Genomic DNA, 16338 nt, shown 5'->3' on the forward strand with positions numbered 1-16338 from the left:
ATAAAATCTTTAAAAAATAAAAAATATTAAAAAAATATTTTAAAAAATAAAAAAATAAAAATAAAAAATATGAGTGTGTATGTGTTTCCTAGCTCTACTTACTGAAAAAGCCAAGGAATAGTGAGTGACCAACCTAGTAGCAATGAGCACCTCTAGTCCCCAGGTTGGAGTCTCCAAATATGTTTTCCCTTTAAAAGGCAGATACCCAATTTGGGGCAGACAGTGTACTTAGAAGATGAGCCTAGAACTTCCTGTCACACCAGACAGCAAGGAAGTTTTCATAGACCACTAGGGTTTTGTCAGAGTCAGGAGCCAACTTAAAGAGGTTCCCACTGGCCAAAAATGGAACAATCTGAACGCTGACACGGGTAGTAACTACAATGGTATGAAACATATTAAGTATAGGCAATCCCTCAGTTCATTATGGTACTTATATTAGTTTCCTCGAGCTACCCTCATAAATTAACACAAACCAGCTTAAAACAACAAATGTATTCTCTCACAATTCTGGAGGCTACAAGTCCAAAATCAAGGTGTTGAGGCACCTGGCTGGCTCAGTCGGTAGTGTATGTGACTCTTGATCTTGGGGTTGTGAGTTCGAGCCCCATGTGTGGCATAGAGTTAACTTCAAATATAAAAAATAATAATTAAGGGCGCCTGGGTGGCTCAGTTGGTTAAGCAACTGCCTTCGGCTCAGGTCATGATCCTGGAGTCTCGGGATCGAGTCCCGCATCGGGCTCCCTGCTCAACAGGGAGTCTGCGTCTCCCTCTGACCCTCTTCCCTCTCATGCTCTCTCTATCTCATTCTCTCTCTCAAATAAATAAATAAAATCTTTAAAAAAACAATAAAATAAAAAAAAATAATAATTAAAAGACAAAAAAAAAAAAGACAAAATCAAGGTGCTGTCATGGCCATATTCCCTCTGAAGGTGCTGGGGAAGAATTCTTCCTTGACTTCTCCAGCTTCTAGTTGTTGCCAGCCAGGCTTGGCACCCCTTGATTTATAGCTGTCTCGCTCCAACCTCTGCCTCTTTCTTCACATGGCTGCCTTCTGTGTGTGTGTATCTGTGTGTCCTCTGCATGTAAGGACACCAGTCATTGGATTTGGGGTTACTCTGTTCCAACGTACTTCGTCTAACTACACGTGCAAAGACCATTATTTCCAAACAAGGTCACATTCTGAGGTTCCAGGTGGATAGGAATTCTAAGACTATTCAACCTAATTCAGTACTTCATAACAAAACAAAACAAAGAAACAATCTCGCTGGTTACCTTTGGAAAATGCTTGGAAACAAACTCATTCTGGTAAATCAGTAAATAAAGGGAAAGAATGGAGCATTTCTCTGACTTCACCTGTGTAAACTGCACTTCAGGGTCAGTACTCAAGGGTATGTTTCTCTTTATAGATGGGTTCAGCTAATACATGAAACAGGGATCCTAGAATCAGAGTCTCCCCATTTTATAGCCCTTAATAATAATGAATCTAAACACTAACCATTGATGAGTGTTAACGACACAAAAAGAAACCACCAGACATGTGATTCCCGAGGAAATACATTGAAAAAAAATTGAATCTGAATCTATCAAGACTTGAGATCTAATTACCAGAGGAACATATTAAATGTCTACAGTGATGCAGCCAACAAAATCAAGATTGTGACATTTTAAAAAATGATACTTAAAAATGAATTAAAGGAAACCTTTCCAATCTCAAAAAGGTAGAGAGATTTATCTACCAAATCCAGTGTATGGTCTTTATTGAAAAAGTCAACTGTAAAAAAAGGGGGGGGAGGGTGTTGGGAAAATTTGATAATCTCAAGGAGTCATCATTTTTTAAGGTTGATAGTGGAATTATGGTTAAGTTTATAAGAAGTTTATCTTTTAGAAATACATAGTGAAATATTTACAGATGTCACATGTAATGTATGGAATTTGCTTCCAAATAATGAGGGTGGGGGAGCATGGTTGTAGATGACCCAAAATGACTCAAAAATTGATCATTGGTAAATCAGATGTTGTATATATGGAGATGCACTCTACTATTCTGTCTGCTTTTGCATACATTTGAAATTTTCCATTAAAAGAAGCTTAAAATTATTTTTGAGATAATCAGAAATTTGGCCATGAATTAGGTATTTCCAATATTAAAGAATTATTGTGGTAGGTATGCCAAATGCCTTTATAGGCATTTTATTAAGTCTTTCTCTTAGAGATGCAACTTGAAGTAATTATGAACAAAATCTTATGATGAAGGGAATTCACTTTCAAGTACTCCAGTGTGGGTATGCCTCCTGGGTGGCTCAGTTGGTTAAGAGTCTGCCTTCGGCTTAGGTCATGATGCCAGGGTCCTGGGATCAAGCCCCGCATCAGGGCTCCCTGCTCAGCAGGAAGCCTGCTTCTCTTTCTCCCTCTGCAATTCCCCCTGCTTGTGCTCTCTGGCTCTATCTCTCTGTCAAATAAATAAATAAAATCTTTAAAAAAAAAAAGAGTTAAAAATAAAAACTAACGACAATAAATATGTTTCTGTTAAGCTGCAAAATATCAGAAGTTTTCAAGTAGCTTTCATTGTTACCAATATCAATTAATATTACTAATGTTCATGACACATAGCCGATGGACACGAAATATTTTTTGAGTGAAAGATCACTCCAAGGATGCATCAGAATCAAATGCGGGACATTCAAAAAGTCATGGGTCATGTAGGTAAACCCAGATTATTCTTCTTGATGCTAACTTGTGAAATAAATCGCAAAATGTATTTAGTGTCTGTGAAATGTGTATATGGTGTAACAAAAAGCTAAGCGTAATGCAAATTGCAAATTACTTTGTAGGAATCCATATGATGGTTCTCTATAGTCTCATTTCAAATTTTTATTTTTGACCAAAGTGAGTGTCCCTGTGATGCCTTTTTTATGAATGTTGCTTGAAGACAAAAGAAGTGAACATGGGATAGCCTCTTAGTGTTTCTCTCTGCGTGCTGACTTAGTACTCTCCCACCGTAGCCCTGGGAGTGTGTGTCTGCAGGTCTCCCCCAGATCCGCAGGATAATGTGGAAGTGGCTGCCGTCATTCCTTGTGACCCTGCTCACTGTCTCTTGTTTGAAGCATTGAAGTTTGGGAGTGATTTACTACCTAAAATAGATAACGGATACATTAAGGACCAAGGTTTACTTTTTTATTTTTATTTTTTAAAGATTTTATTTATTTATTTGAGAGAGAGAGAGAGAGAGAGAGAATGACAGATAGAGAGCACAAGAGGGAAGAGGGTCAGAGGGAGAAGCAGACTCCCCGCTGAGCAGGGAGCCCGATGTGGGACTCAATCCCGGGACTCCAGGATCATGACCTGAGCCAAAGGCAGTTGCTTAACCAACTGAGCCACCCAGGTGCCCATGGACCAAGGTTTAAAAAAGATGCCAGAATCCCTCCATGGGCTGGATTAAAAGGGATCGGATCTTTCAGGAACGAAGTTTTGTGCAAGGACTCTAATTTTGGGGCACCTGGGTGGCTCAGTCGTTAAGCGTCTGCCTTTGGCTCAGGGCATGATCCCAGGGTCCTGGGATCGAGTCCCTCTCCCACTCCCCCAGCTTGTGTTCCCCCTCTCGCTGTCTCTCTCTGTCAAATAAATAAAATAAAATCTTAAAAAAAAAAAAAAGACTAATTTTTATGCTGGCCAAAGGCAAGGGGATGTTGGAAAGGGTAGTGAAAGGGGAAGTGAAAAATGTCAGCTACAGGCTTGTGCCTGTGGAAATGGGGGCTGAGGATGGTGTCTGTCTTCCTGCCTGTCCTTTCTTGCTTATCGTATTATTGTTATTTTAAACCTTTGCCATCTCTTTCTTCCTTCTGTTCCTCATTATTCCATATCAGATGAGTTGGTGCCGGTTCTACTTCTGTTTGATCCACAGGTTGCTGAACTCAAGAGGAGACTGAAGGCAGAGGGCTCTCCCCAGAGGGAGCCTTTGCGGTACCTGGACCTGATTCTGCGTTTCTGTCCCAGAGATGGGTGAGTGTGTTCTTGGTTGAGTATAAGATTGTGATGGTTGTATTACGGTGGGTGGGAGCATCTGAAAATACTTCACGTGTGGAAAGATGTCTGCGTGTGAGTGCCCGGCAGCCAGATGGCACCTGGTGGATGTGGCAGGACCTGACCATTGTCCTCTAGGATCCACTCTTCTCTTCCTTCGGGGTAATCGACTTTTTAGTAGGTCCTGTATCTCCCAGCCTGCACTGCAGCTTGGTGTGGTCACGTGACTAAGTTCTGGGCTGGGGCGTAAGAACGAGGAAGCGTCCCAGGATCATCTTGAAGAGACCCTGTGCGCGCCCTCCACTCCATCTCCTCCATGCTTCTCCATCCTGTGCTTGGAACCCATCGTGCTGGTGAGGGCTCCTTCTGGGTACATGAAGAAGGAGCTGGACCCTGAGGCTTCACAGATAAGAGGAACATACCAGCCTGAATTACTCATTCTGGAGTTTTGCATTACCGGTGAAATAAACTTGGATCTCCATGGGGCGCCTGGGTGGCTCAGTCGTCAAGCGTCTGCCTTCAGCTCGGGTCATGGTCCCAGGGTCCTGGGATCGAGCCCCGCATCGAGCCCCGCATCGGGCTCCCTGCTCAGCAAGGAAGCTTGCTTCTCCCTCTCCCACTCCCCCTGCTTGTGTTCCCTCTTTCACTGTGTCTCTCTCTGTCAAATAAATAAATAAAATCTCTATAAAAAAAAAAGAAATAAACTTGGATCTCCTTGTTGTCACTTTAGGTCTCTGTGATTCGCCCTGAAACGAATCCTAATGAATACAGTGGATACATTTTCATTTTTGCTGACCTCCCACAACTTCTTTTAGGAAGACTTCCTCCACCCCATTTCTTGTGGTCGCGGTGGGCTGTGAGTCGCTGGGTGGGCTCTCTTTTCCCCAACAGGCCACACCCCGCCCGCCAGGGATGGAAGCCTGAGTGGAGAGATACCTGCAAACAGGTGAGTCTGTTATTGTGACGTCAGCGCCCCAGAAAGAAGATCCTAGAGGGCCCCGGATTGGCCCTGGATCTTGTCCTTTCTGAGCCCCGGTGAATCAACTTTTCCTTAGATTCTGTGACCTCACTAGTGTTTCTCCCCATGAACATTTTTGTTTTTTCTCAACCCAGAGTAGCTTTCCGTTGCCTTCAACCCAAGAACCATAGCGGATGAGGTCTCCCCACCTTTCCTTTGCCTTCCCATTTTTCCACCTTTGCTCATGCCAGTATCCCCACCCTGATACCTCTTAGTCACCATTGTCCCCTTATAAGTCGTCCCATCACTTAGTAAAAACAACAATAATCATTTGATTATCATCTCTCGCCACCATGGGGGTTGAGTGGGCTCCCACTACATGGTTCTCATTTGGGGTCTCTATGTGTTTGCCGTCAGGCAGATAGAGCCACTGTCGTCTTAAAGGCTTCCTGCATTTTCCAACATAGCCATTCCTTGATGCTAACTGGGTGTACGACAACTCAATTCTGACACTAACTACCTGGAGTTAGCATCAGACTCCACAGGTTTAAGGCCTCAGTCCCACAACATGGCCCCTTCTTCAGACGCCAGCCCCAAGTCCTGGGGACTGTTCGTAATTCTGACAGCCTATACATTCGGGGTTCAGGTTTGACCACTGTTCAGGTTGATAGTTCACTAAAATGACTCACCGAACTCATGAAACCACTATACTTACCGTTACCAGCTTATTATAAAGGATACAAATTAACAACCAGATGAAGAGCCCCATAGGATACAATGGGGTACTATTCAGCCTTAACAAAAAAAAGAGAAAGAGGGGCATCTGGGTGGCTCAGTTGGTTAAGCATCTGCCTTCGGCTCAGGTCATGATCTCAGGGTACCGGGATCAAGCCTCATGTCCAGCTCTCTGCTCAGCGGGAGCCTGCTTCTCCCTCACACTACCCCTATGCTCTCTCTCAAATAAATAAATAAAATCCTAAAAATAATAATAATAAAATTAATTAATTAAAAATAAAAATAACTGATTCAGCTACTGGAAGACTTTTAAGTATCCTTACAACAACATGAGTATGGGAATCTACTTTTCGAATAGTAAATTTTACAGAGTTTAAACACAGTTCAAGTATTTTTTTAAGATTTTATTCATTCATTTGACATATATGTATATAGAGAGAGAGAGAGTGAGAGAGAGAGCACAAGTAGGAGGAGCGGCAGGCAGAAGGAGAGGGAGAAGCAGACTCCCCGCTGAGCAAGGAGCCATGCAGGGCTCGATCCCAGGACTCAATCCCAGGACCCTGGGATCATGACCTGAGCTGAAGGCAGACGCTTAACCGACTGAGCCACCCAGACGCCCCCAAATACTTCTGATGAACTGTTAGCATCTGAATCTAAATGTGACATAAGTGTAAAATACACTAGATTTCAAAGACGAGTACCAAAAAAAGGATGTAAAATACTCAATAATTTTTTATATTAATCACATGTTGAAATAATTTTTAATCCTATTCAGTCAAATAAAGCATGTAATTAAAATTAATTGCATATTCCAAACTCATCAAGTTATATACATTAAATATGTAGCTTTTCATATGTCAATCATACCTCCATAAAATGGTTTAAAAAAATCAATTGCATTTGTTTCCTTTTGCTTTTTTTTTACAAGAGAACAAATCTACACCTTTATTTTTTTTTTAAGATTTATTTATTTGAGAAAGCTAGAATGAGAGAGAGAGAGTACATGAGAGGGGGGAGGGTTAGAGGGAGAGGCTCCCGCTGAGCAGGGAGCCCGATGCGGGACTCGATCCCAGGACTCCAGGATCATGACCTGAGCCGAAGGCGGTTGCTTAACCAACTGAGCCACCCAGGCGCCCCTCTACACATTTATTTATTTACTTTTCAATAAGTTTAAATCCTTGAAGGGCCCAGCGTCACACTGATTCTGTGGCTGATGGCTTCAGCAGGAAGGTTGCTTTGGAATTTGGCACAAACCATGCCACTGACATCATGAGTGTGAGTTACTTTTCCCCAGATTACTCTGGTTTTATTCAGCTTGCCACCAGGAATCACTGTGCTGTTCTTTGCTTTGTACACATAAGCACGGGTTAGAATTCAGTTTCATCTGGAGCATAAACACCTTCAATTTTAAGAAGAACTGCGTGTTCCCTCTGGTTCCACAGACCCCACTTATAGCCAGCAAAAATGGCCGTGGACCACAGCCTTCCAGCCGCGTTTGTTTTAGGAGTCCTGTTCCAGCAGGTCTCCACAAGATCCAAGGTGGTGGAAAAAGAAAGGCCTCCTTCTGTTCTTTCTTTCTTTATTTATTTTTTTAAAAGATTGTATTTATTTATTTGACAGAGAGAGCGAAAGAGCACAAGCAGGGGGAGAGGAAGAAGCAGGCCCCCTTCCGAGCAGGGAGCCCGATGCGGGACTCGATCCCAGGACCCTGGGATCATGACCTGAGCCGAAGGCAGACGCCTAACCATCTGAGCCACCTAGGCGCCCCTTCTGTTCTTTTTAATGTTGCTTCTAGAATATTCTTTTTCTTTTTTTTTAAGATTTTATTTATTTATCTGTGAGAGAGAGAGCGCACAAACAGAGGGGAGGAGTAGAGAGAGAAGCCGACTTCCCACTGAGCAGGGACCCCAGCGTGGGACTTGATCCCAGGACCCCAGGATCATGACCTGAGCCGAAGGCAGACGCTTAACCGACTGAACCACCCAGGTGCCCCCCACCCCAGAACATTCTTATGTGGTTTGCATTGAATTTCTGTTGGACATTCCTAGGCAGATCAGCTGGTGTGACACGCCACTCCTAGGAACCTTAACAGACAAAGGAACAAGTACCTGGGTTTCTGCTTAGGTTATGACCTCAGGATCCTGAGATCAAGCCCCATGTCAGGCTCAGCCCTCAGCACAGAGTCTGCTTGAGATTCTCTCTCCCTCTCCCCCCACCCGTGTCTCTCCCCCACCCACTCTTTCTCTCTCTCTCAAATAAATAAACAAAATCTTTAAAAAATAAAATAAAATAGTCAATATGCCAAAATGGCACATTTTGGGGGCAGCCTGCCTTTGGCCCCTAAAGCTTTTTTGCTCCCTTCAAACAATGTGCACCTATTACCAGCTTAAAACAGGAATAAAAATTAAACTCACTCTAAGAAATTTCAAAAAGGTAATCAAACAGATCTAAAGGGTGTGTGTGTACTTTGCCATCTTGATGAAAAGAAGCAAAGCCCAGAATATGATTCATGTTCCCTCAGTTATGAGCACTCATTGGCCCAAGGAAAATGGACAGCGTGTCTTAATCATGTTAGCCTTGCTGCTATCTTATGCCAGAAGTGTGGCCCAGGGAAGGAACCCTAGGGTAGGAGCCCAGGAATGCCCCAGCTTTGCCACCAGTGGGCCCTGTGGATCTGCTAAAGTCACCAAGCCTTTTTGCTCATCACACAATGAGATGAAGCTTGTGCTCTCAGTGTTGTGTTCCACAAGTCCAGCAAAGCCTGGAAACATGAAAAGAAACAAGCTGTACTAATTCATTACTTTGTTTTTGGAATTTTTTGTAAATAAAGACATACATGCACACTGTTAAAATAATTACTATAGCCCCACTAATACTAAAGACCATGGTCCCCTGACCAACCTCTCCTCGGGTCTCCTCACCCCCACGTCTGCTTCCAAGGGTCAATCATTTTTTTGTTTTTTAAGATTTATTTCTTTATTTCAGAGAGAGAGAGTGCATGGGGGCTGGGGGAAGCAGAGGGAGAGGGAGAGATAGTCTTTTTTTTTTTTTTAAAGATTTTATTTATTTATTTGTTAGAGAGAGTGTGGGTGAGAGAGAGTGAGCCAGAGCACAGGCAGGGGGAGCTGCAGGCAGAGGGAGAAGCAGGCTCCCCGCCGAGCAAGGAGCCCAATGCGGGACTCGATCCCAGGACGCTGGGATCACGACCTGAGTCGAAGGCAGCCGCCCAACCGACGGAGCCACCCAGGCGTCCCGAGAGATAGTCTTTTAGGCATTCCATGCTGAGTGTGGAGCCTGGCTTGGGGCTCGATCTCACAACCCTGAGATCATGACCTGAGCCAAAACCAAGAGTCAGATGCTTAACCAACTGTGCCACCCAGACACCCCAGGGCAACCACTTTCTTTTTAAAAAATTGTAAAATTGGGGCATCTGGCTGGCTCAGTCGGTAGAACACACAACTCTTGACTTGAGTTCAAGCCCCACATTGGGCTTGGAGCCTACTTAAAAAAAAGTGGGTGTGGGGGGGAATCATGTTGTTTGTATTCTTTTGTGCCAGACTTCTTCCCCTCAGTAAAATGCTTGGGATTCATTCATTTTGTGCAGGTCAGAAACTTGTTCCTTTTCACCACCGAGTGGTAATCCATTGTAAGATAGATCATATTTTATTGATTTCCTGTGGATGGACACCTAGGGTTTTAAGATTTTATTTATTTATTTGACAGAGAGAGACACAGCGAGAGAGGGAACACAAGCAGGGGGAGTGGGAGAGGGAGAAGCAGGCTTCTCCCTGCAGGAGGCAGAGCAGGGAGCCTGATGCGGGGCTGATCCCAGGACCCTGGGATCATGACCTGAGGCGAAGGCGGACACCTAACGACTGAGCCACCCAGGCGCCCCTGAGATTTTACATCTTGATGGCGTTTTGCATCACAACTGTATATATTTGTCAAAACTCAGTGAATGGTAAACTTAAGATTTGTATATTTTATTGTCTGCAATTTTACTTAAGGGGAAAAAAAAGGATAATTCATTATATGCATGCTGAAGTGTTTAGGGATGTACTGTCCTGATTTCTGCAACTTCTTCTGAAATGCAGCCACAAATTTGATGAATAGTTAAATGGGTAAATAGATATGTGATTAAGCAAGCATAGGAAAATGCTAATTGTAGCATTTAGATGGATATATGAATGTTGACTGTATATTCCTTTCTACTTTTCTGCGCCAAAATTTTTTATCATAAAATGTGGCAGAAAAGCAAAGAGAAAAAGAGTATAGGAGAGAAGTGTAACCATTCCCATTTATTACATCCTTGCTCTGTTACCAGAGCTGAACCGCTCAAAAACAGCACGGGTTTGTCTTTCACTATCCCTGGCTCTCCACACTGGGGGAAGTAGGGAGAAGTGGGCAGGGAAACAGACAGTGTGTGGTTTATGGCCACAACGTTTCCCTGCTCCGCAGTGGGCTGGTCATAAAATAGTCACCATCCCCAGGGTGGGGGTGGGGGGGCCCCCCCTCTCCCCTCTGCCGTGTTGGATCTCTGGTTTCTGCCTTGCCGCTTCTTTTGGTTTATTTCCTCTTAGTGGAGGAATACATGTTCCAGAAGCTTCCTGGGATATGGTGTGTGGGAGATAAAACTTTTTTGAGAACTGACTTGTCTGAAAATGTTCTCATTTTACCCACCCACTTGATCAATAGTTAGGCTGTGAGTGGAAGTCTCGATGGAAAATCGTCTTCGTTCAGCATCTGGAAGGCATATTGCTCCATTGCTGCAACTGTTGGGAAATCTGACCCATTCTATTTCCTGTTTCCTTATGCCTTGTGTTTTCTCTTTGGAAACTTGTAGAATCTTATCTGTTCCCATTGTTCTCAAGTTTTCGCGGTGATGAACTCAAGGGTGTGTCTATTTTCATTCACTGGGCTGGCACTTTCTGTCTCTAAATTCGAGTCCTTCAGGTCTGGGAAATTTCCCTGAATATTTCGTGGATATTTTCCTCCTTTGCTTTGTCTTTGTTCTTTGTTTTCTATGACAGGATATTATTAGGATGGTTGGACCTCCTGAGCTAGTTCCCAAATGTCCCCGCCGTTTCCTACTTTCTGTCTCTCCGTGTCTTTTGGCTCCTGAGAGATTTTCTCAACTTGGTGTTACAAACTTTCTGTTGAGTTTTCCCTGCTAGTTTGTTTTTCAGGTTTTATTTATATCTTTATTTTTTAATTTTGGGTTTTGGGTTTTTAAGTCATCTGAATGTTCCTTTTTTTTTTCTTAAACAGCACTTCCTTCTTACTCATGGGTGAATTGGCTTTTTTTTTTTTAATCTGAAGCTATTGATAGCCTTAAAGAAAAGTTAATTCCTGTCCTGTTTTTATTTTCCCAAATTTATTTATTTTGATTTCTAGCTCCCACTCTGGAAGTTTTCCTCAAATATCTTTTTTTAAATATATATCTTATTTATTTATTTGATAGAGAGAGCACACAAGCAGAGAGGGAGAGGGAGAAGCAGGCTCTCCATGGAGCAGGGAGCTCGATGCAGGGCTCAATCCCAGGACCCCTGAATCGGGGTCCAAGCTGAGGCAGACGCTCAATCAACTGAGCCACCCCGGCGCCCCTCTTCAAATATCTTTTAATCCTCCTGGGCAGGAAGGTTGCTCAGAGAAGAGCCCTCCACTCTCCACCCCCCCAACTCTGAAGTAAACTGCCTGCAGGAGCCATGAAGGAGGGTGTTAGAGATTCAGCGCAGGCTACCAAATCCCTTTTTGTTTTGTTTTCCAGGCCCTGTGCCTGGACTCACCCTGCCTCACTTACACCCCCCACACACACCCAACCCCATCCAAATACGCTCAGTTTATACTCTCTGCAGAGGAGCCTAGTCTTTTGTAGGGGAAGAGAAGGTGGCCACCGTGCCTAGTGCAAGATGGGAGGCAGTGGAGACTGTCCACCTCTGCTTCTCAACTTTCAGGCCATTTCCCCCATCCTACCCTCCCTCCACCCCAGTTCCTAGCACTTTGATGATCCTCTGGTGTAAACCTGATGTCCGTCAATTTTCCCACTGCTAGTCTAAGTGACTAAATCAGTTATAACCAGTCTGTCCCCTCATCCCTACTTCTGACATCTCTTTTCTTCTCCGACACTGTTTTAGGAATATGTCTTTTTTCTTTAAATCTCTTTTCTGAAGTTCTAGTGGGGTTTGGGGTCAAAATTAAATTAGATTCTTGTAATTAATCCATCATATTAATCTGGAAATGAATAAGATATGTTCATTTGCTTATGTAAGCATCTCCCCAACTAGAAAGTAGGTTTCCTGATGGCAGGGATCTGTTTTGCTTATTTCACAACAGAATGACTGATTGACCTTGAATGAAGGACCTCCGTAGGAGATATGATTGTGTTAACCTTAAAAATGAAATGGCCAGGGGGCACCTGGCTGGCTCAGTTGGTAGATTATGTGATTCTTGAGCTCAGGGTTGTGAGTTTGAACCCCACACTGGGTGTGGAGATTACTTAAAAACGAAATATTTTAAAACACACACACTCACAATAAAACTGCCAGTTATTTTACCAGTAAAAATGGATTTATTTGGGAATAGCAGAGAATTGCAATTGAGGACACATAGGCTACAGCAAACCACAGGACTGTCCAATAAATGAAGGAGAGGAACGTTATTTTATGGAGAAGAAGGAGGAAGTTGGAAGGGGTTGTTTTGAATAAAAGTCCATTGGAGAGGGGCGCCTGGGTGGCTCAGTTGGTTAAGCAACTGCCTTCGGCTCAGGTCATGACCCTGGAGTCCCGGGATCGAGTCCCGCATCGGGCTCCCTGCTCAGCGGGGAGTCTGCTTCTCCCTCTGACCCTCTTCCCTCTCGTGCTCTCTCTATCTCATCCTCTCTCTCAAATAAATAAATAAAATCTTTAAAAAAAAAAAGAAAAATAACCTTGCAATATCCTACCCACTTTAAAAAAAAAAAAAGTCCATTGGAGAGAAGCAAGAGTTCAGGGTGGTGATGTTTTTCCATTGGCTGAGTTGCAGGGGCCATTGATTTCTTATAGGAGATGCAATGTACACCTTTCCCTGTTGGGCCCCTTAAGGACTGATTCTTTTCTGTTGAGATTCTTCTGTTAGGTGTCTGTAATTGACAGTTTTTCCTGTTATTGACATTGAGTGATAGGGCTCCCCCTACCAGCCTCCCCTGCTAGCATCTTGAGGCCACTTTAGTGAGATTTCCCTTATTAATTTTCATAATTGCGTACATACTGGCCACTCGAGAAATAACCATGTAGCACATGCAGAAACACACATGGTCTAATATTTGCTTATTTAGTTTTAATTTTAGCTTTTCTGGCCTATTTGTTGCCAGGGAGACCATTATAAATAGACACTCAAGGTCAAACTTGAGGAAGTTTTAAACTGCGTGTTAAACAAACTCAGTTTTAACTCAGTTTTTATTTATTCTTTTTTTTTTTTTTTTAGATTTTATTTAAGAGAATGGGACCAGGGATCCAGGGACCCCAGGATCATGCCCTGAGCCGAAGGCAGTTGCCCAACCAACTGAGCCACCCAGGCGCCCCTATTCATTTGTTTTTTTAAAGATTTTTTTTTTTATTTGAGAGAGAGAGAGAATGAGAGAGAGAAAGCACATGAGATGGGGGAGGGTCAGAGGGAGAAGCAGACTCCCTTCATTTGTTTTTTTTTTTAAGATTTGTATTTATGTATTTGAGAGAGCGAGAATGAGAGAGAGTGCGCGCACCTGAGAGGGGGGAGTGTTGGAGGGAGAAGCAGACTCCCCGCTGAGCGGGGAGCCCGATGCGGGACTCTATCCTGGGACTCCAGGATCATGACCTGAGCTGAAGGCAGCCACTTAACCGACTGAGCCACCCAGGCACCCCTCATTTATTTTATTAAAAAATAGGCTTCATGCCCGACGTGGAGTTTGAACTCATGACTTTGATATCAAGAGTTGAACGCTCTACCGACCGAGCCAGCCAGGTGCCCACAACTCAGTTTCGAATCAAAGTTTATTTTCAGGGCGCCTGGGTGGCTCAGTTGGTTGGGCGACTGCCTTCAGCTCGGGTCATGATCCCGGAGTCCTGGGATCGAGTCCTGCATTGGGCTCCCTGCTCGGCGGGGAGCCTGCTTCTCCCTCTGACCCTCCCCCCCTCTCATGTACTCTCTCTCTCTCTCATTCTCGCTCTCTCAAATAAATAAATAAATCTTAAAAAAAAAAAACAAACTTTATTTTCATATGTGAATTGTACCTTTTGTTACTGTATAGTCAGGGTCAAACCTCTTGGACAGTGGACTTTCACTTTACCAATCTAGAGAAATAATGATCTGAATGTGGGCTGTGTCGTGTGTTGGCTTAAAACACACGTCCTATCAGGATAAAGTCCATACTCCAGGCAGCCTGTGATTATCTCTCTGGCTTCTAGACCTGGAGCAGCTCAAAGGTGTAGCTCCCTCCGAGTCACATCTGAGGATGGCCCTGAGCCTCTAACTCCCAGGACTTTGTTCTCCCTGTGCAAAACTCTTTTCTTCTCATTCCATCAGGACCCACCAAAAATCCTACCCACTGCCAAGTTTCCATTTTCATCTTCTTGATAAAAGACTTTTTAGGGGCGCCTGGGTGGCTCAGTCGTTAAGCGTTTGCCTTTGGCTCAGGTCATGATCCCAGGGTCCTGGGATCGAGTCCCACATCGGGCTCCCTGCTCAGCAGGAAGCCTGCTTCTCCCTCTCCCACTCCCCCTGCTTGTGTTCCTGCTCTCGTTCTTTCTCTCTCTGTCAAATAAATAAAACCTTAAAAAAAAAAAAGACTTTTTAAATTAGTGTGAGTAGAGTGCTTGCTCCCTGATTGACACTATATTTGTACCCCACTTACAGCACTGAGAACAGTGGGCCTGGTATCCTGGAAACCATGTCCCTAACTGGTTCATTTACTATCAGTCCATTAGGCAACAGCAGCACTCAAATGTTTGTTCCATTGAATTATTGACCTGAGGCCCCACCCTTTTATTTGCGCCTGGTCTAGAAACATGAAGGTAATTATACTCAGTCGTTTAGGTTTGTCATAGATTAACTGGAAAATTTTTTTTAAGATTTTATTTATCTGAGAGAGAGTAGAGCGATCAAGTGAGAGAGGGAGCACGTGCGGGGGTGGCGGCAGAGGGAAGAAGGAGAGGGAGAAGCAGACTCTTTGCTGAGCAGGGAGCCCGATGTGGGGCTCAATCCCAGAACCCTGAGATCATGACCTAAGCCGAAGGCCGATGCTCAACCGACTGTGCCACCCAGGTGCCCCGATTCACTGGAAATTTTTATCAGCAAAGGGGACACTGTGGCTCTATTACCCTTGAACTTTCAACTCCTCTTCAAGGGAGATCTTTATGAACAGAGCAAAAAGATGTCCTTTGCCCTGGGAACATATTTATTTTAAAATAACTGCAAGACAAAGATGCTTTAAAAACAAAACAAAACCCGTGTAGAGAACGTCTGATTTCAGAACACTGTTAACAGTACTGAGCAACAGAGCAAATCCCAGGAAAAGAACCCCTACAAGATGAAAACGTCATTGGAAATCAGCTCCCCTGGAGGGTCTACTCTCAGAGCTGATGGGAGTGGGAACTGGTTGTTACCTTGCAGGAGGGCAATGCAGCAACAGGTATCAAAGCTTTAAAAGCGCTCACCCCTGATACCCCCGTAACTCCATTTTGGGGCGTGTAGTCTAAAGAAATCAAGCTGTGAAGATTCTGGTACAAACATCCTCAGCCCAGCATTGTTTCTCAAATAGGGACAACTCAACTGTCCAGTAACACATACCCCGGTTAAGGGCCATGTGCATAATGGGAATGAATAGTAAACGACCATTAAAAACGTCCTAAGGATTCGGCATTTCTCCATTTTGTTTAAAAGATGTCATTACATAATAAAGAAACAATCAAGAGGGACCTCTGGCTGGCTCAGTCCGTGGAGCATGTGACTCCCTGATCTCAGGGCTGTGAGTTCAAGCCCCAGGGTAGGCATGGTGCCTACTTAAAAAAACAAACAAACAAAACAAAACTGACAGAAAATACACCAAAATATTGGCACCTTAATGGTCTGCTAACAGAACGTCATCTCCAGAAGTTGGTACAAAGCGTAGGACTAGTAAATGCTCAACGCACTGGAAACAGAAAATGCATAGGTAAAGGAAGAAATTTCAACACATTTTTGGCCTAATGAACAGAAGTTATCTTTATTTATTTATTTATTTTTAATTTTTTTTAATTTATTCATGAGAGACAGAGAGGGAGAGAGGCAGAGGGAGAAGCAGACTCCCTTCTGAGCAGCCCCAGAAGTTATCTTTGAAAAATGGTACAGTGTCGGGGCGCCTGGGTGCCTCAGTCGTTAAGCATCTGCCTTCGGCTCAGGTCATGGTCCCAGGGTCCTGGGATCGAGCCCCGCGTCGGGCTCCCTGCTCGGCAGAGAGCCTGCTTCTCCCTCTCCCACTCCCCCTGCCTGTGCTTTCTCTCTCGCTGTGTCTCTCTCTGCCAAATAAATACATAAAATCTTTAAAAAAAAGTGGTACAGTGTGAAGCATTTCCTTCTTTAGAGTTTCAGGTTCCGAATTTTCTGTAAGAATCTCGTCTTCCTGTATCAGGGAA

The sequence above is a fragment of the Eumetopias jubatus genome, unplaced genomic scaffold, assembly GCF_037043125.1.
Source record: "Eumetopias jubatus isolate StellerSeaLion01/CBP00866 unplaced genomic scaffold, mEumJub1_p1.0 scaffold_12, whole genome shotgun sequence".
Classification (NCBI taxonomy): domain Eukaryota; kingdom Metazoa; phylum Chordata; class Mammalia; order Carnivora; family Otariidae; genus Eumetopias; species Eumetopias jubatus.